The 24,586-nt window shown below is 40.6% G+C and overlaps 1 protein-coding gene across 3 annotated transcripts in view; it reads left to right on the top strand.

The window, feature by feature from the left end:
- LOC145985239 (adhesion molecule nephrin-like) overlaps positions 1-24,586 on the top strand; it is an 807,500-nt gene that overhangs the window by 352,461 nt on the left and 430,453 nt on the right. The gene's annotated exons all lie outside the window — the stretch shown is intronic.

The following is a 24,586-nucleotide window of genomic DNA, read 5'->3' as shown; positions in this document are numbered from 1 at the left end:
AATTGGAGAAACGGAGAAAAAAAGAAGTATTGGGACTGGACGTCGAAGCCAGAAGAACGTGGCGATGGAATCGATTCACTGACCCGTTGGTCTGCAAGAAAGGTGGAGCTCCAGGTCGGTTCTAGTGCGTGGCACATCCTGCTTTCGTCAAACGCCAAATCTAAATGTTAAGAGCTCTAATCTTGGCCCTCGTACCCTAACAATTCCTAACCTAGAATTCCGCTTAGGTTTAATCATGCAAATGTGGTTAGGATCGGGTTTGGCCGCCTGCAATAGACCAGCGGCTAGCGACAGCTACATCAATTTTAGAGAAACACCAAACGTACCTAATTTACCCACGCTGCATCTAAAAGCAGAAATAAACATGTGAATAGGTAAGGCAGGTTAGGTTTGGTGCTTTTAGCGTAAGTTGCTCAGCAAATAAATGCATGAAGTCATAACAGTCACTGCTAACGGTAGGGGGTAGAGGGGTAAGTTGGCGAAGCGGGTAAGATGACGACAGGAGCTGAGTGTCTCATGTGGTGACGTATGCAAGCATGATATACTGGAAACGGACCCATCCCTGCGGCAGTTACTGAGGGGGAGTAACAAGAGAAAGTTGTTTGTGGTAGGTGCTGGTGTTAAGTTCAAGTAGGTTCTGCGGTCATCCTGTGGAGGGGTACGTATAGGTTCACTTTGCTGCTTGTACTGTTTCACTATCTTAGTGATTGTAGCCTTCGACATCCGTACTGCATTGTTATTGTCGTTATGCCTTTTCACGGTGTTAAGGGGGAAAAAACGAGTGTTACGGAGTGGGGTAAGATGACGAGTGAAATACAACGCAATATCGGAGTTCGTCATCTTACCCCATTGTTAAGCGAAGAAATGATGACAACGAAAGCTAAACAATAAAAGTTCCTAATGATTAAAATCGAATAGAAAGGCATTACGACTCCTCCAATTATGAAGGCTTTGGACACTTTGTATGTGACTTGTGTTGAATTTAAGTTGTCTCGTCATCTTACCCAGCAGGTGGGGTAAGTTGACGAAAACGTAATCTTTGCTTACATTTATTGTAGTCCGGACCCTTTATGAGTTTTCACATCGAAACTTGGTCATGTTTATGACAAGATATCATATTATGTCACTGCCAAAAAAAATATGCGTTTTGGTGAAATAAAAGTGGTTAAAAATCAACCTTTTCCTTAACGTCGCAACTTACCCCTCTTTCCCTTATACCTTCAAGTTACCAATCTGTCTCTAGGTGTTCGTCAGCAATGGCCATGTAGTGCAGCGATTTTAACGTGCAGATGGAGCTGCAAACGTAGTGGAATTCTGGACTTGTAATTGTCACCCATTTTTCATTATTTCCTCTAGTATAATCAGCATTATATGTGCGTTATATATTTGGAAATTCAAAATTGTCTTGTATCAGGTAAACTCTTTTTGCGTAAAGGTGGTTTGAAACTATTTCTTATTCTCTGATTTTTTTCTCTAATATCTTCCTATCTCCTGGTGCAACATGAGCGGTAGATTGTTTCTTTTCTACCTAATGTTTTTCAATATCTCCCGACACTCATGTTTTTCACCATTCCTTTTCGTCGTCGCGATTAAACAATGCGACGTATATCAACCTCGCGTTGTAAAATATTCAACGAGTAGTGGCAACTAGGTAGCCACCGGAATTGGTGTAAAACAACACTACTTGGTGTTGATTGACTGCCCATGGTGTAGCATGATACAAGATATGTTTATACAAAACTTCATTTACGTGTTAGTAGCGAAAGGAGGTTTTTGTTACACCGAATATGGCCATTTTTAAAACCATGTTTAGCGGTATTGAGCATCACACCTTTCACAATTTAGAGCGGTGTTCGAAACTAGTTTTCGGAAATCGCAACGTGCGACTTAGAAGATTTTTTTACTCGCTATAGAAAATTGTCTTTTTAGATTGGTTCAATGGTCAACACCATCCCCCGTTTCGTACCTGTCTACGAATTCCAGGGAGGGGCAAGCAAGGATTTTTTCCCAAGGGGGCTAAGGGAGTCATATTTCCCCTTATAATAGAGATGCTCCCTCAAAAAACTACCCTTCAGTCTGAAATTATCATGTTCCTTGAACGCCCTCATAAGAATTAACAGAAAGTACTGTGATTGAAATGATATGAGGTGTGAAGTATATATTTTAAGGTGGATATTCATTTTCCGGGGGACGTGCCCCCACCCTTGCCCCTCCTCTCTTCCGGACGTCGACGAGTATATGGAAACCCTGTTTTGAAACATTACTGCACTATTTTACTTGAAGATATTAGTGTATCAAAAAGTAAGGTGAATTTTCGATTTATTGAAAAACGTGCATAGAAAAAAATATGAAAGTGTAGTATGTTCGGCACATGGTATCACACTAAAATTCGACATAGCAAACACTGCCTTCGTGGGCATATCGTGTGAGGTGGGTCAGGGAAATGCCCATTCGGTGGTGTTTTTGGTCCTCACTCAGATTTTTGGGCAACTATCGCGCACACATTTTCCTGAAGACAAGTTGGTCATGGACGATACTCTTCACTGAACCATATGAGATGTTCAATGCATCAGCAATGCCATGCAACCTGACTCTTCTGTCTTCACGAATCATCACATCCACGTCTCACATATTGCTGTCGGTGATGGATGTTACTGGTCTGCCACTTCTGTCTCATCTGTCACACTACTCCTACCACTTGCAAATGAGTTACACTTGTTTCTGCGACATAACACTCTCTCTCCATAGACCTCCAACATTTCTCGATGAATTTCAGATGGTTTCTTTCCCTTGACCCATAAAAAACAAATAACACTGCGCACCTCCTCCTTGGAGTAATGTTCAAGTCGTTGCACCATCTTTGAATTGCTCTAGGTACCAGACCGGTTGACGTAGAAGACTGTAATTGCCGTCAGACTTGCATCACCTTGGTATCTGACACATACAAAAAAATTAATTAGCTACACAAAAAACTCTGGGTTTTACAGACAGATTCACCTTACTTTTTGATACTATTTATCATCGTGATGAACTCAGCAATATGTCGAATTCTTCTTGGGATATTGTCTATTTTAAAAATAGCAAAATTTGTAATAAACTGAACATAGTATTGATTTCATTCTTTGATATTTTATTCATCACTACAAAAGTGATAACATCGTATTGTCATGTTCATTAATTGAGATATAATTTCTCAACTTGCATCGATGCCTTATGAGTCAAACTGGCGCTTAAACGTCAAGACAATTTTGTACCTTGGTCTTCTCTCTGACCCGAGAATCTCAGGACCAAGCGAACGGAAACAAATCCTCTGCGCAAGTGGGGCTCGAGAGGGCTTGACCAATGAACGCGTGGGAGGGAAAGTGAGTGCATGAAGGGGAAAACGCGACTACAGCTACCAGCCGGTTCCAGCAGCGCTCACTGCTTTGCTCAACCCACTCGCTTTCTCCCCTTTTTTCCGTTACGCACGCGGCCTTGCTCCACAGATTCCGTAGAGAGAGTGTGGAACAATGATTCCTATATCCCATTGTTGAAATCTCTCTTCCAGGTACATGAAGAAAAAAACGATATCACAGTTCTGGCTACCGTATGTGGTCACTGTCTGCGGGAGGCGGCCACCTGTGAAACAGCTCTCCTGCAGACCGACTCAGCTGCGAGATGGATAGTTCGTTTGTTTCGGTTCTCATAGCTTTGGGAAACATATATTTCCTCCTCTTGTCCCACCGTTAAAGAATGGCTCCACTAAATTTCAAACTGCAGATGGACGCATGCAACGTGTGCGTGGAGGGGACATTAACTGGTCGTGGGGGGACGGGGGGGGGGGCACGTTCAATTTTCGTGTCATAAAGTGAAGTATGTTCCTCGCACATGTCCAAAATGTGCGTGCCGTGGGGCAATTTTGCCCCTTGCTGAGGGTGACATTGTTGTGTAATTGCACTCTTTTTTTAGGTCATTTGATTTATTTAGTTTTGGGGGGCGTGGAGGGGGTTTTACCACTCATATCCCCTGTCTCTGTTAAATACCAGATCCATGTGCGCAATAACTCATGCAATCGTGCGCGATTTCGTGTCATATTTGATATTTATTATTCAATATAGCAATTGCCTATTTCGTCCACTCGTGTCAGGGAGTGTAAATCAAGGGGTTATAGGTTTGAATCCCGTGAGGCTACATTTTAGCTAGTAATGATAAGAAACATTGATCCTTTTTGTGTATTGTATGTGTTTATTAAGTCCAAGATGGCGGACTTGAAGATTTTCCACAATGTAGTTAATACCGTTAACATGTTTTCTCTATGCCAGGATAATTTCATGGCAAGAATTGGTAGAAAGTTGTGGGGCACAAATAAAACAAATGTTTCGCTTTGTAGTCGACGAATCATCGCAAATTATCTCTAGTTCAAGGTTGAACTCATCTCGGAAAATAGATCGGGAGGTTGGCAATCCAGGGCAGGAGTCATCAGGCTTTCGTGCGCTCCCTCCCAAGATCCTGGCGAGAACTCCGAATGTGTCGGTGCGTGTGCAAAACACACTGCCGGGGTTGGCGTTGTTGCAGAAAACTACCCCGGCAAAAGAACGGTGTGCAAGCGCGCTTAGAGGGGGAGGAGGGGGAATTTAGCATATTTTTAAAATTGGTAATGAAATTCAAGAAAAGATCCACTCGCAAGGACAACCGCTGAAACTCTTTCAACTCAGAAAAAAAATGGGGTGGCGCCTTTTTCGATACAGCTTACTGTACAGTCACGGACACTTCTGGGTTTTAATGGTCTCATTGAAAGTAAATGAGGTTATTACAAACAGACGTGTTCGTGACTGTACAAGGCACGCAATTTAGAGAATCTCTATACACTCAGTATCTAACTAACCTTCAGTATTATAGATGGCTCTATCTGAAAGGCAAGGCAATTTCTGCTTTATTTTTCAGCACAGAGCGTTGGTTGAGAACGTTTAAAAAAATTAATTCATCGCTTGTTTGCAGAATCGCAACTCAAGCAAAAGGAAACGTTTTATAAAAATATACGCATATATACCGCCACAAATGCGTCATTCCTGCGTGTATCCGAGCTAACCTATGGCGTAAAATTACATTACTGTAATGAGTTTTAGTATCCGACCACAGGCGGATGCACGACCACGCGTTTAATTATAGAAATGGAAGCGCAATCTGGGAAGGATATTATTGAGTCATGTTGCGGTCGCCTTCCACAAGTGTACGCCACTGAATGCGCACAATATGATGTTGGCTCGCACCTCTACTGAATTACTTGGTATTCTAGCTTTAATGTATGGTAAAATTTGCAGCAACGAACTCTGCTAACACAATTAATGTGTTATTAAAATTGCACGTGCGCATGTTTATAAACCACATGGGAGTCTAACTAAGAATGCAGAATTGGGAATTCTAACTAGGAATGCAGCTGTGAATTTTGGACAGATCTGAGAGTCGAGATACAATTTCGTGCGGTGTGATAATGGCTCTTCCCTATTCATGTCTCGGCTGAAAGACACGTGTATTTTGGTTTTGTATTGTAGCATAGCCATTTGCATTCCTTTTTTCGTCTCCATCTCAATACTACAGTAAAAGCCATGTTAGTGATTCGCAGAGGAGTGTTAAGGGCTTGTTATAGATTTGAGGAGAAGAGTGAAGACCATTTTAGAAATTTGGGTATAAGGGTGAAGGCCATGTTATAGATTTCAGAAGAAGAGTGAAGGCCATACTATAGATTTGAGAAGAAGAGTGAAGGCCATGTTATAGATTTGAGACGAAGAGTGAAGGCCATTTTAGAAATTTGGGTAGAAGGTTGAAGACGATGTTATATATCTGAGAAGAAGCGTGAAGGCCGTGTTATAGAGTTGAGAAGAAGAGTGAAGGCCATGTTATAGATTTGAGAAGAAGTGTGAAGGCAATGTTATAGATTGGAGAAGAAGAGTGAAGGCCATTTTAGAAATTTGGGTAGAAGGGTGAAGACGATGCTATATATTTGAGAAGAAGTGTGAAGGCCGTGTTATAGAGTTGAGAAGAAGAGTGAAGGCCATGTTATAGATTTGAGAAGAAGTGTGAAGGCAATGTTATAGATTGGAGAAGAAGAGTGAAGGCCATTTTAGAAATTTGGGTAGAAGGGTGAAGACGATGTTATATATTTGAGAAGAAGTGTGAAGGCCGTGTTATAGAGTTGAGAAGAAGAGTGAAGGCCATGTTATAGATTTGAGAAGAAGTGTGAAGGCAATGTTATAGATTGGAGAAGAAGAGTGAAGGCCATTTTAGAAATTTGGGTAGAAGGGTGAAGACGATGTTATATATTTGAGAAGAAGTGTGAAGGCCGTGTTATAGAGTTGAGAAGAAGAGTGAAGGCCATGTTATAGATTTGAGAAGAAGTGTGAAGGCCATGTTATAGATTGGAGAAGAAGAGTGAAGGCCATGCTAGAAATTTGAGTAGGGTAGGATGATATTAGATATTTTGAGTAGAGTGAAGACCATATTATAGATTTGAAAAGAAGAGTTAAGACCATATTAGAAATTTGATAAGAGCGAAGGCGTGTTAAAGATTTGAGAGACTAAATTCTAAATTACGAATAGGATTTTGAGGTCGGTATAGGAATGAATAAAAGTGACATGTTCAGTGAAATACGAGGTTAATTGTATAATTCGGAAGATATTACATTTGCTAATCTTAAAGCAAAATAATTTATGATCACTGTTGTAAATATCACCTTGTAATAAAGAGGCCACAAGTTCGATACCCGGTGGAGGCACATTGCACAGTGGTTCCTATCCTACTTGAAACTAGATCCAGTCCCGATTAGCCTAGCTGTATATAATGTGGATTTAACAGTTCAAATAAACACGTACGATTGGGAATAGGCTTATAGAAGAAAATAGTTGAAATATCAGCAATGTTCTGAAACTCTCTTTAGTTTGGATATAATAAATGCATTTCTCAGGATAAGGAACAAACCTCCATATATCACACAGGTTATATTATTTTATCCAATACTATATTCTTCGTTTTTGACGTTTGTATGCTGATATCGTTGTGTATGTCGAAAATCATATCGCAACTTTCTCTCGTTTGAGCATTCTGAATTCATTCTGGTAACTTTTTATTTCTGTCTCCCTTTTCTCCTCTCTCGCTCTTCCCCTAACAAGTCATTCGTTCTCTTTTTTCTCCAGAAAATAAAATGGCAACGTCAGTGTCGAACCTATTTAGAAGTTAAATACTGGCATACTTCCACTCGGGAAGGCAGTTGGCAAGGGAAAGCGTGGACAATAACCATTTTACTTTACAACATGACCTCTCCTTCCGCGTCAACCCTCTCACCCCCCTCAATCCGCACACGCGAGGGTAAGAAGCATTGAAGAATTCATGCCCGGGCAAAATGAAACAAACCTCTCGGATGGTTAATAGAACAAATGAACTGAACGAGAAGGGGAGGGGGTGGGTGGGGGGACGGAATTGCCTGATTTTTGGCACATTTGCGAATAAGATCAGGCTACGAGGCGACACTGGTGGCTCCACGCGACACATTGCAATGGTAGTCTAGCCAGAGACCGCAACCGAATCACCGTGTCATAAAACGTCCGGAGCTGCTGGAAGGAGTAAAAGGGTTGCAGAGGGAAGGGGGGTGAAGAAGAAGAGGGGGGAGTACTGTTTGTCGCCAGCAACTGCAACCCAGCCACCGCAGAGATGAGGAAGGGGTTTCTTTATTGATCCTCCTTCCTTTTTGCTTGCAGATAAAGACAAGACATTGTTCGAGAAAGGATGGTTGAAGATAAATGAAGTGGAAGGAACGAGGCAGAAAGGGAAAAGAAGAGAGAGAGCGAGAGAGCTTCCTCGTGCGTTGATGTAGCGCCACTAGAGAAGGGCACGCATACATGACTTGTAGTGAGCTTCGGCACTGAATGGAAATCGGCGGCAAATGCGACGAATTATGTGTTTGTTTTCCTTCTTCTATACATATGATGTGAGATATCCGCTTGAAAGATTTTACTGGATTTTCCTGCTCCCGGCAAAGAAAGGGAAACGGTTGCAACTCCCACCTAATTCTATTCTCAGAATCTTTTTTTTTTAGTAATGGCCAGCTCCACGAGCAACTGTCGATAATCTGACCCTTAAATACAGTTCCGAGTGTGCACAACTGTAAAATTTTCCGTTGTTTATTCATGTAAATAAAACCCAACAAAATCAGATCTATTCCTTGACGTATTAATGCATTACCACATTCGATAGGTGCGACAGATGAACTAAAAGAAGTCATTTAAAGCCAAAACATATTTGGATATATAGTGGCATGACGATTTCGTTGAATATCGCTGGTAGATATGCTGCAAGAGAACTCAATGCTAATAGATGAAAAAAGAAAGGAAGGCAAGAAGAACCGGAAACGTAGACGATTATAGTTGTGAATGTGGACAACTGGATATTAACTGTGGAGACCAAAGGTGTCTCTCTCTCTGTTTCTGCATGGGTGTATGTGTGTGTGTGTGTGTGTGTGTGTGTGTGTGTGAGAGAGAGAGAGAGAGAGAGAGAGAGAGAGAGAGAGAGAGAAAGAAAGAAATAGACAGAGAGTAACAGATATGTTCCATTAGTTTTGCTGTGTTATGGATTTTCTCAATCTCTTTTCTTCAATCTACAGAAGCGATTGCACGCATAAGTATGGAGATTTCCACAAGGACTGAAAATTGTATTAAATACTACTCTTAACATTAAATATGGTGTGCTCGCATTGTTTGTAAGAAGAACAAAATTAGTATCTCTGCAGAAATAACGCTTCTTTTTCTTCCAATTACCTTTGAATTGAACCCTGTTTATCTTTAAGTAGCATGGACACAGTTTTCTCAGCACCAATCATGCTATCTTGTTCTGCATTTCCTTAGGATAAGTTATTTCAAAAGGAATTTAAGCTCCGTTTCCTACAGTTTTCTCATCATGTCCTAACCTTCTTTAGCGTTCATCATGGTCCTGTTTCCTGCGGACACCGTAAGATGTCAATAAACACAATGAAAAAAAATCTTAAGAGAGACCATTATTCTATTTCCGGCAGTTTTGTTAGCAGGTCCTAAACCATCACGGAAAATAAGTTTTTCAGCAGGAATAATTCTCCCGTGTCCTGCAGCTTTTTTAAAAGATTTCCTCAACCGCCTGCAAAGGAGCTTCTCACCAGAATCTGTGCATTCATTTCCAATAGATAACTTGCCATGGATCCGTGATCCTGATGGATCATGGATGGATATGACAGCACCATCTGCTGTCATTTCCTACATTATCATTAGGATACTGCTGGCCCTGTCTTTAATGAGCCATAAGTCTTGAATGGCCGGGCACTTACGCGGAATTAACATCATCAGTTCAATAACAAGACATGGAAACACGAGGTAACATACACTATTACTGCTCGATTGAGGTCCAGTTACGGTTTTCACCCATTCCCCCTCTTGTGCCGCTGAGCGCAGCCACGCGAATGGTGGTGTGCGTTTTTAATTGAGGATCAATAAAATCCCTTGGGGCTCTGATGGCTTGGCGATATTAGCCTTTCACCTCTTGGGGACCCAAATTCAATGCCAGATGCTGTTCGCTACAGATTGGTTTCACGCACATAGCTCAACACGGAATTGCTTATGTAAACTTTTGTTTGCGGACATATTCACAATTGTTATACGTATGTTCTTTATATTCTTGTTTAGGTTATTGATTTTTTTGTTGTTTTAAGTCCACTTTGTGCGCAGGTGGATTAATCGGAATTGGATCTATAGTTTAAAGTGGGATCCGAAACACTGTGAAATTTGCCTCCAGTGGGTATCGAACCCGGAACCCCTTCATTACACGCTGTCGACGTTACTTCCGGTTTAGGTTATATATTCATTCATTCATTCATTCATTGTTTTCTGCCTAATTGGCAGGTTTTTCACTGCAATCTTCAGCTTTCCCTATTCTCTGCCTTACGCTTCGTAATAGTATACGACCCAGTTAATTTAATATCATCCATAGGCTGATATCTCTTTCTCCCACGGACTTTTCCTCCTTCAACCATTCCCTCCAAGGCATCCCTTAGCAGTCAGTTCCTTCTTAGACAGTGTCCTAACCAGTTTCTTTTCCTCTTCTTGATGGTCTCCAGTATATATCTTTTTTCACCAACTCTTTTTTGTACGACTTCGTTTCTTACCTTGTCCGTCCATTTTACACGCTCCATTTTTCGCCATGTCCACGTTTCAAAAGCTTTGAGTCGTTTCTCTTCATGTTTTCTCAACGTCCAGGTTTCTGCACCATATAGTGCTACACTCCACACAAAACATTTCACTAATCTCTTCCTTAGACCTATGTCCATGGGTCCACAAAAAAACATTTTTTCTTCTATTGAAAGCTTCTTTTGCTATAGCGATTCTCATTTTCACTTCTTGTTTGCAGCTCATGTCACTGCTTATAGTGCATCCGAGGTACTTGAAGCTATCCACTTGCTGGATTCTTTCACTGTTTGCTCTAAATAGTATATTAGAAGAGTTAAACAGCAGCTGTGAGCAGTATGGGATGAAGATTAATGTAAACAAGACAAAGGCAATGGTTATAGGCTGGAAACCAAGGAATGTGAGAGGTTATATATAACAGTTTGAAATTGCACTAGTAACAAAGAAGTTATGCAAAATTGAAATTATCACGTCTGACAATATGAGGCTGATACCCCTTATAAAAACAAACCCTATTTATATTTTTAGCCAGCTGCAGTGTTGTCACCTTAATATTATCGTTTTTTGCGCAAGCACATACTTATTCCAAAGGTTATTTTACTTCTTTCAGCGTTTTTGTATCTCATCTTTTAGGATGCTGTTTAAAGACTCTTCCATATCTTTTGAGGTCTTCTGTTCCCCAATATTGTGCTCTTTCGCATAGGCTGATGTCTAGTGAGTAAGGAGATAGACTTATGATAGTCTTTCCGGTGTCGGGTACTATGTCCACAATAAGTGACACAAAACATATTTTGTTAGCACAAAATTGTTTATTTTAATCACTTATTAGTTTGCATAATTGGTAATACAGTGTTTTAACTTTTAATTATTATTTATTTAAGCCTACTGCCCGCATTAGACTAGAGGACGTAGGTTTTCTATAGGCTAGTTCAGGATGCCTCTTTATTAACGCTAAATAAAAATCTTTTCTCGACAATGGCATTAACAGAGCATCCAAGTTTTTCATATGAGTGACCAGCTCGTTCTCGTACATTTCATTGAAAGTTGGTTTAAAACCACCCAGCTGAGGTTTAATTTCTATCTGTGGCTTAGTTTTAAGACTATAATGTTTTCTGCGTGAAGTAGTTCTTGGTACATTATGTCGTTCTGCCGAGGTCCGGACCATTTCTTTCTCCAAAACAGCCTGGACGGCTAATTTCATGTAACCTGCAGCCAAATCTCCATGGCCTTCGCCTGCAGGTTTCTTCTTAAACTTTGACATCGTCCCCTGAATAAAATCATGTGTCATTATTTGGCCCATACTGCCCGACTTCAGTACGGGCCCGCCGTACCACCGATCGAGTTCGTTAAGGAAGAAAATGGCTCCTAACCAAACGAACAATGCGTTACTTTTTAAAAATCATAGGACATATTCTACACATAGTAGATAGTAATAATAGCATAGTATATTGTATTACTATGTTATCTATTTCAACACAGAAAGTCCTAGAATTTAGTCGAGACAGCACGCCAAGAACTACAACCTAAATGAAATAAAAGATACTCCAAAAGACTCCACTGACTACAGTCTACTCTTTGCACATTGCGGGCAGACACTGGCGTCACGTAAGCAGTACTGCACGGTGCTGCTACATTGCGTCAAATCATTGGACAAACTCAATGGGCCGTACTACCCGCCGGGCCGTACTGTACGCCGTTCCCCTAAATATGCATTTGGAAGACAGTTACCACGGAAGCATAATTACATTCATCTTAACTGCGATATTCGTTCTGTATATTCCATGTCAACTACCCTGGAAACATGGAGCCTGTTATAATCACGTTTCACCACCTACTTTTCTTCACACCAAGACACAAACACACACACAAAGACAGACAGAGAGAGAGTGTGTGTGAGAGAGAGAGAGAGAGAGAGAGAGTGAGAGAGAGCTTTACTACACGGATTACATTTTTGTTTGAGGAGATTCACAAACATGTCACAACTATGCAAGAATTTGTCGATAATATGCCAATGTCCTGCGATGCTAATTGAAATTTGAGTAAAGGAAAGACCAGTGTCAAACTCGTGTGGTAGCATCTTTTAACTACCAATAGATCGCAAATCAGTCTTGTTACTTCGTCGTAGAACCTCGTACTACTTTTCAAGTTCCGAGAATACTCGACATATTTTTCTGAAACAGCAAAAACAATGTCTAAATCGAGTATTTCCTCGAACTTGAAGCCGACGGTCGAACTGTCATATGCAGACGACCTTTAAGACTGAGCTGAGATGCTGACGGAATTTTTCAGTTCTTTAAATATGTACGTGTGTTTGTAGACATATTCTCTATTCTGCTATTTCCCTTTCTACCATGCACCCTATTTTGCATTATTTTCAAAACTTTCAACAAGACGAAACCAATTCCAAATATATCCTTCTCCCCTATCCTCAGCATCTGCATCGAACCGAGATGGAAATTGACAGTTGTCATGGTCCCCTTCCTCAGGAGCGGAAAGCAATGCGTAAAGCTAAGCAGGGTTTACCAAACGTATAGGGGACCTACGCAGCGCGTGTGTTGTGTGTGTGCAGGAGGAAAGGGGAACGAAATCATATTACGTCGCAAATTGCAAGACTCCGCAGCTTTCCAACAAACTTGGCTCGGGGACGAAAACAAAATTGTGAAAGCGCCGATGGAATGGCAAACAAAATGAAGAGAAGGAGGAGAGAAAAGCTGTCAATCTGCAAGTAATTGGTAAACTACAGCAAGGGAAAGGAAAGGAAGATTGGCGCGTAAGAGCCAGCCAGCATTCGTGTGTCTGTGTGGTGGATCAGGTATTTTCAACCATCCTACCAACCTTCAGCACGATATTCAACCGCAACGAATTCTTTTTCCTTATATTTATCAAAAATTTCGACAATTTTTAAAAGAATTACTCTTGCTAACTTACATCTTGAAATTTTTATTTGTTGGTTCAGCTGTTGGTTTTTATCTGGCAATTTCACTTGTTTTGCCACTATAGCCGATGGGTATTCTAGGTGCATTACCATGGTGACGAGACTTGTTTATGAGTATGTGTCCTGTTTTGCCATACTTAATAGATGCAACGCATTAGCAACAAGGCGTTGATAATTTTGTGTTCCCTACCTTCTTAGTTCATCTGTGATGCGGGGAGAGAACTATTGACTGCGGGCAAACATACACAACCATACCACTGGTGTGTGTGCGTAATGTAAAACTTCCTCCCGCCGCTTTAACTCTCAGAGTGTCTCCCAGGCACATACCCGTTCGTTGCAGGCTGATTAAACCCCAGAGCGGATCCACGCAGGGACATTGCTGATAAAATTTCCTCCTGAAATTACCCACCCCGAGAATCGAAGCTAATCTATGTAGAATGCACTAGTACAATCCATTCCTTAAAAAATACATCGAATGTAGAACTATAATAGGGGTTTAAAAGTTGCCTACTATTATATTTGCAATTCACTGTACAAGACTGGATATCACCCCTCTCACGTTCCATGCCTACCTCCGCACTGTACTGTATCAATGCACTTCTTAATTCAAGATAGAGTAATGGTCTATAATAGTTTTCAATTATTGTGACGAGAACTTAGAGATTGATTATTTTTTTAAGCTTTAATGGGTCCTAGTTCACAGAACAAATCATTTCTTTCCTCTTTGATTAGTCGTTTCGATTTTCTTGTGGAGGAGGAAGAACCACAGTCAAATTACACCACTTCTATTGGGAATTTGCCAATGATCTGGCTTCACTATCGAACGAGAAACCCTTCTGAAGCTCCCGATGGCTGGCTGGGAAAGCAAGACGTATGTTGTTGGATTTAGAGAAGACAGTGACATGTTGCGTTTCAAAGGCAAACTTTCACGTGCTTGGAACTGTTACCACTGGATCACCGAAATCAGTGTTGCCAGGAGGTTCCATTCTAAACTAACGTTACGACTATTTCAAGATTTTTTCTAGCCCTTTGACAATGACAGGAGTGCAAATATGGAGACTGAAATAGGATCTTTCTTGAGAGTGGTGTTGATGTGAAACTAGTATTTAGCACAAATTGTTTGTGTACCTCTCGGTATTGATAAATATCGGTGAAACTTATAACAACGAACAAAGGGAAACTCTTATGCACCATAAGGGGAATTCCAATAGAATTTTCTTCTACTTCAATACGCAACGCTTACCACACGACTACGGAGAACGCGATCAATCAGTCATTGAAAGATTTAATTAAAACATCTCCCGGCGCATATTCTTGATACCCAGTTTGAAAATTTGAAAATTGTGTGGCACAACTTACATACCATACAATTACAGTAATTTCACATAACTAATATACGAAACTGAATCATGAATAATTGACTAAACGCACGGTCATGAAATTAGGCCGGTGGCAGAAGTTCGCGCTGTTGACACACCACCGTGTGTTCGGAGGTTTATGAGCAGTCTGGTGTGTAGATATGGGGCCTGTATTGAACTTTCATTTAACACGATCACCAGCTCTGTATAGAACGGGAGTAGAAAGTGCTATGGAGAGAGGTGGTGTGACGCTGAAAGTAGGCAACACAGCCCGGTTGACGTTGCCACACAGTACGCGGGAACCAGCTACTTTATCCCGCTATCTCTTTGCTTTTTCCATATGTGACACCAGCACATTTGTGGCAAGCCGCCTAATTTCATGGCCATGCGTGTAGTACATCTAGTTCCGGACGAGTGTACGTAAACTCTGACTATACCTTCTCCACAGTCTTGACGGGGCTTGAAGCGGCATGTGCCTTTACAATTTTCTTCGATGTTACCAGTTCTCGTAAGGACACTCATGTCGAAAGATCAGTGGTGGTCGGTGAAGGGGAGCTAGCTCCGAGCTACTTCTCCTGTCCATCTGTTGGGAAAAGTAGGGGAGGTATTGTTTCAGTTTTTGGCCGAAAAACTATCTTCAAGTTTTACCCGGATTTTAAGGGAATGCGGAACACTTTCCAGCAGGCTCTTCCCTCCGAGCCAGTGTTACCAACTTAGCTATTTTGGAGCCAATTCTGACTCTTTTGTGCATCGTTTGGCTGTGAACTGAGGTGCCCGGCCACATGCCCCACTATGATGTCATCACTGGCTCCGGCTCACACAGATCAACTTTTGTCATGTGTATATGGAATTTTGCACGTGACATGATATTGCTATATTGGCTGCGTCACTCCACCCCCTCTTACTTGCCCAGCAACTTTTTTTTATGGCGCCGTGGAGATTACATAATATTGTTCCCGATGGCGAATTGGTAGCGTCGTCGCCTTGTAATCAAGAGGTACCGGGTGGTTCGGATTCCATTTGAAACAGTAGGTTGAGTCCCGAATAGCCTTACTGTGCATAAAGTGGAATTAAAGCCACAAATCAATCATATTATTATCCGGGAATCCTTTATTTCGAGTTCATACGATTATCGAATAATTATTGAAGTGGGTGATGCAACCGGTAAACGTTCTGACTTTGTGTACCAATTATGACTAATCGTTGTTATTCTGACCGGGAAACTTTTACCGAATTTATGGACTAACTAAACTTCAAGACAATACAGGTTTACTGCAACAATTTGTTTTTCATTTTTACCTTCTTTGTCGTGATTATTTTTGATTCGTTTCTCTGTGTATTTCAATTGATTTTAATTTATCGATTCTGAGAAACTATCCTCCATTAGGAGCTGCCATTTTGAACTGCTTTCATGACGTCAGCCGACCTACAGATCCATCTATCGATTCAGGGAGCAAACACAGAACGAAACTAAACACCTTAATTCTTCGTGTTTTTTACGGAGCTTTGTATAAATATGTATACATTTGTGAGAATATTACATGAATTTATGCACGGTTAAACTTCAGCCAACATATTCTTTTCTTTTCTGCAGAAAGAAGGGTAAAATTTTCATGTCTTCATTAAGGAAGAAATTCCCTTCCATAAAGCTAATCACGGCTGACTGATGGGTGGTTTGGTATTATTATCTGCGTTATGCCCAAGCTGGCAGTTGTATCGCTATTGAATCACTGTATGCTGTATTTTGAATTGCAAATGGAGGTTGAACTCTCGCGTGAGAAGCGCCACGAGGAAATCCTCAAAGGCGAAGCTAGTTACGTGCCACATAGCGAGGAAATTTTCAGCCGTATGGGTTTGAGTTACACGTGATCTTATTGTAAGCTTGGACTGGCTTATGCAGAACTCCAGGAAGAGGATTCTTAAGAGATATGGCGCAATTGAGCCGTCAAAGGTAATGGTATGCGATGGTAACGAATTCGACCTACCACCACGTGTAGGTTTGATTGGCGCCTCCTGGAGCAAGGGAAAACTCTTTTCTTATACTTACCTTTATGCTTTTGTTTGTAAACCTTTTCTCTGGTTCTTCTCTTGTATTTCCTTTCTAGTCTAAGATCTTTTTTTCTCAGTTTTAGCATCTCTCTGTTCGTGCTTATATACTTGTTGATCATGTCTTTTCCTATTATCTTGTGCCACATTTTTTTATTGTTATTCTTTCCCCCTCTCTGTTTCACTTCTATCTTTCTTTCCCCTCTCATTTTCTTCGTTGTTTCTCTTTTTCCTTCTCTCTCTCTCTGAGGTAAAAGTTACTCTGAAGGAAGTTACCATGCTTTTCACGTAACCATCTCCTGTTTCTGCTGCCATCATTATAGTACCACACTGCCCTGTCACTCTCAAGTCAGATGACGAAAGCTTTCCTACTGAACGAACGAGACCGATGAAGCCTCTGACCTCTCTCTCACTCTCCTTTTCGCCTTCCACACGTGCATAAGTAACCACTCTTTAACACATTGCGGTTCGACCAGGTCTGATCTAAATATTACATCCTCAAATCTCTTGTCAGTTGTCGGATATTTTGTTCACCTCTTGTAGAATTGTGTGGGTGCATCGAAGTTCAGCCGGGTTCGATACCCGATGGTAACGAAGGAATGATGAAGTGATGAATGTTGTTGGTGAGGCGATATCATTAAACCATCCCAGAGGACACGCAATGCATCAGAAATACCAATCCAATGTGGTGATAAAGCTAGCAATCGGCTAGCATTCCAAATATAAAACCCTCCAAGACAGTGAGGTGCGAGATGTTGTTGAAGAAATGAGTGACAGATCAAAGGAAAACATCAGTATCGAGATTCGAATGTGGATCTCATTACTTCGTAGCTCTGTTGCATCCCACGCAATCTTGATTTCAGTTCCTGATTACTTTACGGACTCGTGTCGCAAAGTGTAGAGTCGCCGGCAATACAAATAGTACACCTAGATCCTGAAACACTCGCGTTGCCTAACTCTAAGGCGGTGGTAGAAATTGCCATTGAATATTTACTGTTAAAATGCACATAACGCCGTAGAGCTAGGCAACACATATAATGCCTTACAGGGAAGAGAGTGTTTCAGGATATAAGTGTCCCATTTATATTGCCGAAGACTGTACATTCTTGATACAAGAACCTTAACAGGGATTCACAATTTTCAGAAGTAAGACACTGGCAACCATGGCTACAGAGCCAATTGCCTCCATGCACTGGAACTTCTCGTTGCTATGCTAAACAACCTTAAATCACCCTGCGTTCTACCAGGTAATTCTTCTTCCGGGCTTAACTGGGCAATAGAGGCCGATGTACCATTTGAACCGACGTGAAGTGCAGGGACAAAGAGCTTTCGTAACCATGGTGCATATTGTGTCTCGAAAAACAGGAATACGTGATGCGTTCAGCATACATACAGGATAAAGGCGGTGAATATTTACCAGTCTCAAAAGGCTGTACCGTATTGTGTCATTTAACCGCAGTTTTTAGCGGCTACTTTCCTTGTAAAATAATAAAACGGACTTCCTAGTCATTTTATGTCCTGGGGAGTATAATACTTAATCCGTGTAGAAATTTCTGTGGCAAATTTCTGAATAACTTTTAAACTTTCACCATGTACACGGATACGTCTTGGTTGTAACGACTCTATTACTTTCAATAGTATCGTTACAACCCAGAAGTGTCCGTAAGTATACATTCCAGTTTACATTTAGAATTCTTCCATCGCGATAATTTTTTGCCCATGTACAGTCACCGGCAATACAAATGGGACACTTAGAACTTGAAATAACCGCTTTCCTGCAATGCGTTATGTGTGTTGCCTAACTGTAAAGTGATAAGCCAACTTATAGCAACTTTTCAACGGGAAGTTCGGCCATCGCTGCGAAGTTAGGCAGCACACATAACCCATGCAGGGAAGCAGCATGTCAGGATCTAGGTGTCACATTTTTATTGCTGGTTGGTGTACATCTGAGAGAAACTTATCTTGGCTGAAACCTTCTCATGTTTTTTTTATGTTTATAAATTTGTTCATATTTAATGTTGTTTCTCTGTCTGTTTCGCTAAGAGCAACGAGGAGGTTGGCACAAGATGGGTTTAATAGATTACACAAAGGATCCTCCATGTACTACTTGGACTCGAACCAAGAATCTTCATTGACGAAATCGTGAGTCGAGCACTCAACGTGTTGCTCGTCTGAAAAAGAAATGCAATTTGTAAGCCTTGGCCCTAAGTGTTCAAAGGCTTGAGTATCCTAAATTGCGTTAAAAAGGATGACCTTTGACTTCTTTCCCGCTGTAGACTGAGGAACCTTTCTTGTAACGTACACCATGAGAATCCTTTGCTGGTATTTTATTTAAGACTTTAACTTCCTTATTCAGGCTTTATAAAATTTTCAAAGATCCCCATTTCCTCATCAAGATTAGAACCTCCTTGCAAACAGGACGATGAGGCTCTTCACTTCCAGACGGTATGCAATTAATTATTGCTACGTTTGCGTAAGGGAAAATGCATTAAGATCCGCAGAGTTTAATTTGAGATGGTCAACATATGCCTCGTAAGATATAGAGAGTATGCCTTTGCGGGTTGGTGGTAAGATGCGGTGAGGGATGAGAGCCTCCCTGGAGAAATTTCATCTTCATACCGCATCGTCAGTTATTTATATGTCCCTCCATTGTGCGCGAAGGTATAGACACAGATTTGTGTTCGTTAGCGAGATGTTTGTAGGTTGTTCGTTCCTTAAATTCTGTATTTATTTTCCTGCGTGCGGTATACTTGCACTTTTCAATCCCTTCTGACACCACAACGTTATTTCCCTATGTACGCACCAATCAATTTTGACATTGCTGCGTCATTTCCTTATGCACGTATCAACCATTGTTGACATTGATGCGTCATTTCCTTATGCACGTATCAACCAGTGTTGACATAGATGCGTCATTTCCTTATGCACGTATCAATCAAAGTTGACATTCTACTTCATTTCCTTATGCACGTATCAATTAGTGTTGATATTGATGTGTCATTTCCTCATGTACGTGTCAAGTTATGTTGACATTGATGCGTCATTTCTTTATGTTTGTATCACTCCATGTTGATATTGCTGCGTCGTTTCCCTATTACGTATCAACTCGTTCTGACATCGCTATGCTGTTCCCTGCTGTACAGCCGGTAGGAATTGGTATCGTATGAAACTTGCCCATTGCTATTTACATTCATTCTCTTGTTATACGTATATCCTGTGTATTTTAAAAGAGTGCATTGAACTAAAGTTGGAGCAATCGTTATCTTCTGCTTTTGACATTGCTCGGATATTTCTGTATATACGTATTCATTTTGATATACATACGTTATTTTCTTGTGTAGTATTAATATTTGCTGACATTGTTGCGTCATTTCATCATGTACAGTCATCGGCAATAAAAATGGGATACCTAGATCCTGAAATACTCGATTCCATGCAAGGCGTTATGTGTGTTGCCTAACTCTACGGCGATAAAAGGGTTTTAATAGCAAATGTTCAATGTCAACTTTTATCACCGTCGTGGAGTTACGCAACACATAAAGTCTTGCAGGAAACGAGTATTTAAGGATATAGGTGTCCCATTTTTATTGCCCGCGACTGTACCTATGAAACAGTCTTGACATTGCCATCATTACCTTACGTGCCATTTAATGTTGAAATGTTCTTTCTGCGTAATTTCCTTTTGAAGTTCAATTCCAGCTGTCATTATTGCTCTTTTTTTATTGAAGTTATTAAAATATTGCGCAACCTAACTGATTGTTAATAATGTGAAACAAAAGAGAGGCGTTCACGCCTATTTTTTTATCTTAAGTTCTCGTTGAGTGAGATAATTTTTAAGTCATTAATTTTCTGTATGATTGGTTATATATACTAAATAATCATTATATACTAAATAACCAAGAACTAAGATTATATACGACATTAGCTTTTGCGTCTGGTAGATAGTCAGAGCATTTATATTTGTGAGGATGTTAAAAACTTTCAAAATTATTTACCAAGAATCTGAAACGCATATTCTGTTCATTCTCAACTTTGCTTGCATTTAGAAGTGATTGTTCTCCACATACCTGAAAATCTTTTTACTTAGAAACATTCTTTAGACAAATTTCAAGTACATCCACTGGAATAGAGTTCTCGCAGATACAATGGGACAGAAATGGCATATTTCATTTTGAGAGTCGAATATAAAGATATGAATGGACAAAATGCAATAGAAAGTTATCTCGTATGTAATGCACGTAGAGTTTGTGTACTTTCTCAACGTCTCTTTCCCTTCTACCCTTTCCACTTTCTTTTTATTTTTACGTTATTTATTCCTTTTTCACTCTCTTCCTTGAGACAAGTTCCTTGAAATGTGGAGAATGAATATTTCATGAATTACAAGGGACTTGAATTACACCAAGCGGTGGCAGCTTGGAATCCTGTAAGAAGAAATGAGAAAGAGAGAGAGAGGAAAAAAAGAAGGAAGATACAAAGGAAAAAAGGAAGACGAAACATAATTTCGTATGAACTTGTTTCCAGCTCACGTACAACCAACTCGCCACTTCTAGAGCAAGGAATAGTGTACGTGATCTCCGAAGCTTGAGGGCGAATTCACAAATCTTTCGCATGTAATGTACCAGTGTCAACTCCTCATTACATATGCATCTTATATATTCTTTCCTGCTTCCTCCGTGACATCCAGTATATGAACCTGAGATTAAGTTACGTGTTGGTAGCTGATAGTGACAGAATGGATGTTCCGAGGCTAGGCACCAAGATGAGCAGAAGCGATTGTTGTCCGGTGTTGTTGATGTATGAGGTATGTTAGTAATTAAAAATGCCACCGGATCCCAAGATAAGTTCTGTTGTGCCTATCTAATTGTGTACTGTGGCTTTGGGAATTCATCTTGTCTCATGCCCCGGATGCATCACTCAATGTTTCGTCTCTGATGATGTTTGCTTTGCGTTTTCTCCGACCGCTGCACTGGCATATGCAGGAGTCTAGATACGATCACACTCAATTACGTTTGGTATTAATGCATCGTTCTTGCATGCCGGGCTGTTAATTCGTTCACGGAACAAAGTAGGATGGGTGTAATTACGTATGTGTAATGTAATTAGGAACCTATCATAAGGTTTGTTATGCTTAGCAATTGTTGCAAGGCAGAATCGTTTTTGAAGCTTTCGTTCTTCTTGTACTTGTTTCCTGTGATTCAACATTTTTTGACATTTGCAAACGCAACATTCTTTTTTTTTTAGTATCCGGTGTTACAGTTACGTCCCCTCCCTTTCTCTCGTGTTCACCCGGATAAAATAAAGTAGATTCAGTCATTGTCAGTCTCCGCTCCATTGTGAAATTTACCCAATACAGAGCAAAGAGGGACAATGGGCACTAATTATGGAAATTTTCCCCTATAGATAATCTACTACTTGATATATGGTATTTCTTCTCTCCTTAGCCCACTCGACCAGACAATCATGAATGTTGGGATTTAAAGCAGGGGAAATACCATAGGTTACTCATTAGAGAATATTCCAGCGAAACAATGTGTGCTGCTATAGAACACAACCCTCTAGAGAAAATCCACATGTCTGAAACTTAAGAGGAGAGTAATTCTCCACAATCGAAGTATGTGTTTCGTACTCCTCTTTCCCCACCCCTATGTGCTCTTCGATGTAGAAATTCTCCAGGGAGGAACTACAATTCGCAATGGACAACATACATCTTACTCAATTTCTGTGCTATAATTAAAGTTTTCACGGGAAGATCTGCACATAAAAAGGGTGGGAGACATGCTGCGAAACTACGAATTCTGGCTTCGAATTACGAACAAGAAACAAAGTTTCCTTGCAATTGATCTCTGATGTCTTGCTCAAGGGTTCCAGATTCGATACCCTATGAAGGCACGTAGTGGTTCGTATCCCACTTTAAACTGTAGTTTCAATCCCGATTAGTCTATCTGAGCATGCAATTGGCTACGACGCAAGGGGATCCTGGGTTCGAATCCCGGCTTGGGTATGAGTGTTCTTTGTAAGTGTCTCTTGATCTATTTCATCATCATTCATCCTCATATTTGAGATTAGCAAAATGTGACAGACAAGCGAAGTAAAATAAACCAAATCAATCGAAAACTCAGTGTTTTGTCGTGATTGATATAGGGAGGTATAAAGATGAAGTGGTGTTTGATATTTACATGAAATAACTGAGCGACAGTAACAAAAGTTACTAACAACGCCAGGATGGATTTTTAAGGTTTGTTCTAATTCGCTGGAAATAAATTTTGGGCGGAGCTCGATAATATGCATATGAATCGTCACCACAGTTGTTCCTTAATAAGTAAGTTGTGTTGCAGGGTTGTCTGGTTTAAAAAAAAAAAAAAAAAAAAAAGCAGTCCCGTCTTTCAACCATGCTGCAGGTTCCGCACGCATGCGCACGCACTTCGAGCTTTCGATTTCGCAGCGGTGGAGGTTCGGCCCCTGGGACTCCCCGTGGTAGTGTTTTTGAATTCCATCGGGCTAGACCAATTCGCTTGCAGAAGCACGGTTTATCAAGAAGAATGCATTGGGGTGCCGATCACGTTTTCCATGTATCAAAAAGTAGAGCCGCTACTACTGCCAGGGAGAGTTAAGCCTGCAGTGTTATTTTTTTCTCAACACTCTATGTTGTTGCCAATCCCTCCTCGCATCCCTAAAAAAAGTTTGGGAAAAACAATTGAGGGATTTCCCCTCCCTAACTTTTCATCCCTTTCTAATCCACCTGCATCGCAAAATGCAGAAGGAATATAAATGCACACCTGTTGTATGTGATTTGTGGATACTTTTTTTTTAATGAAGAGTTTCTGTCTCAGGAAAATATCTTGCAAAAAATTGCATTTCCATGTACATATACGAAATGCTGTTTGTGTGTTAAGTATTGCGTATTAATGAGGATCTTTTTTTAAAAAAATACCAACCTTCCGAGAAAATATTTTATACATTGTTATGTCACTTAAAATTTATGGTTCAGTTCACATTAATTCACTTCCTGACAAGAAATCTTGGTGCAATCTTGCTGGAATTTTATCTTCAATTTTACATTCTTTGTACACACAACTTTTGAGAACGACGTTATTACTAATAATGATATTTTGTTCTTTGAAATACTATAGGATTTTCCACAAATACATCATTGTAAAATGTTCGCCTGATCATCCTTGATTTGTACGAGAACTAATACATATGAATGACGGCTTAATGAAATCATTTACCGTATATATTTATTAAATAGTCGTTTAGAGTTTAACATGAAAGTGTAAACATATGGGTTCTTACTTGGGAGTGTATTGTCTGCTGTTTTATCTCACCTCTTTACAGAATTGTGTTTTTATTTGATTATTTATAGCATTGATGCGAATGGTATAATGAGTAATTCCATAATTTATAGTACCTAGCGTGTGTGGACTGCCCATACAGAACTGAAAATACATCATCCTAAACTTGATGAGCTCTTGGGGCATCACCATGTGAGTAATTTTAAAGTTTCTGAAACTGTCGTATCTGTAGTCTGTCCAATTCGTGCTTCGACTTGAATACCAGCTCAAACACACATGTTTTGAAACATTTATCTGTATAATTTCTCCTTCATCCAAGTGTGGCATCGAGTTCGAATCCCGAATTGGACATTGATGTTCTCCATGAGTGTCCCTTGAGTAATTTCATATCATCACTACAGCTGAGCCTGTACCACTTTGAACCGATACCGATACTCTCACTGATTTCCACCGATGCCGATACTCTCACCGATTCCCACCGATACAGATACTCTCACCGATTCCCACCGATGCAGATACTCTCACCTATTCCCACCGATGCCGATACTCTCAACGATTCCCACCGATGCCGCTACTCTCACCGATTCCCACCGATGCCGCTACTCTCACCGATTCCCACCGATGCCGATACTCTCACCGATTCCCACCCATGCCGATACTCTCACCGATTCCCATCGATGCCGATACTCTCACCGATTCCCACCCATACCGATACTTTCACCGATTCCCACCGATACAGATACTCTCACCGATTCCCACCGACGCCGATACTCTCA

Source organism: Lepisma saccharinum, chromosome 3, assembly GCF_977018435.1.
Source record: "Lepisma saccharinum chromosome 3, izLepSacc3.1, whole genome shotgun sequence".
NCBI classification, from domain to species: domain Eukaryota; kingdom Metazoa; phylum Arthropoda; class Insecta; order Zygentoma; family Lepismatidae; genus Lepisma; species Lepisma saccharinum.
This window is presented reverse-complemented; position numbering and strand designations above follow the sequence as displayed.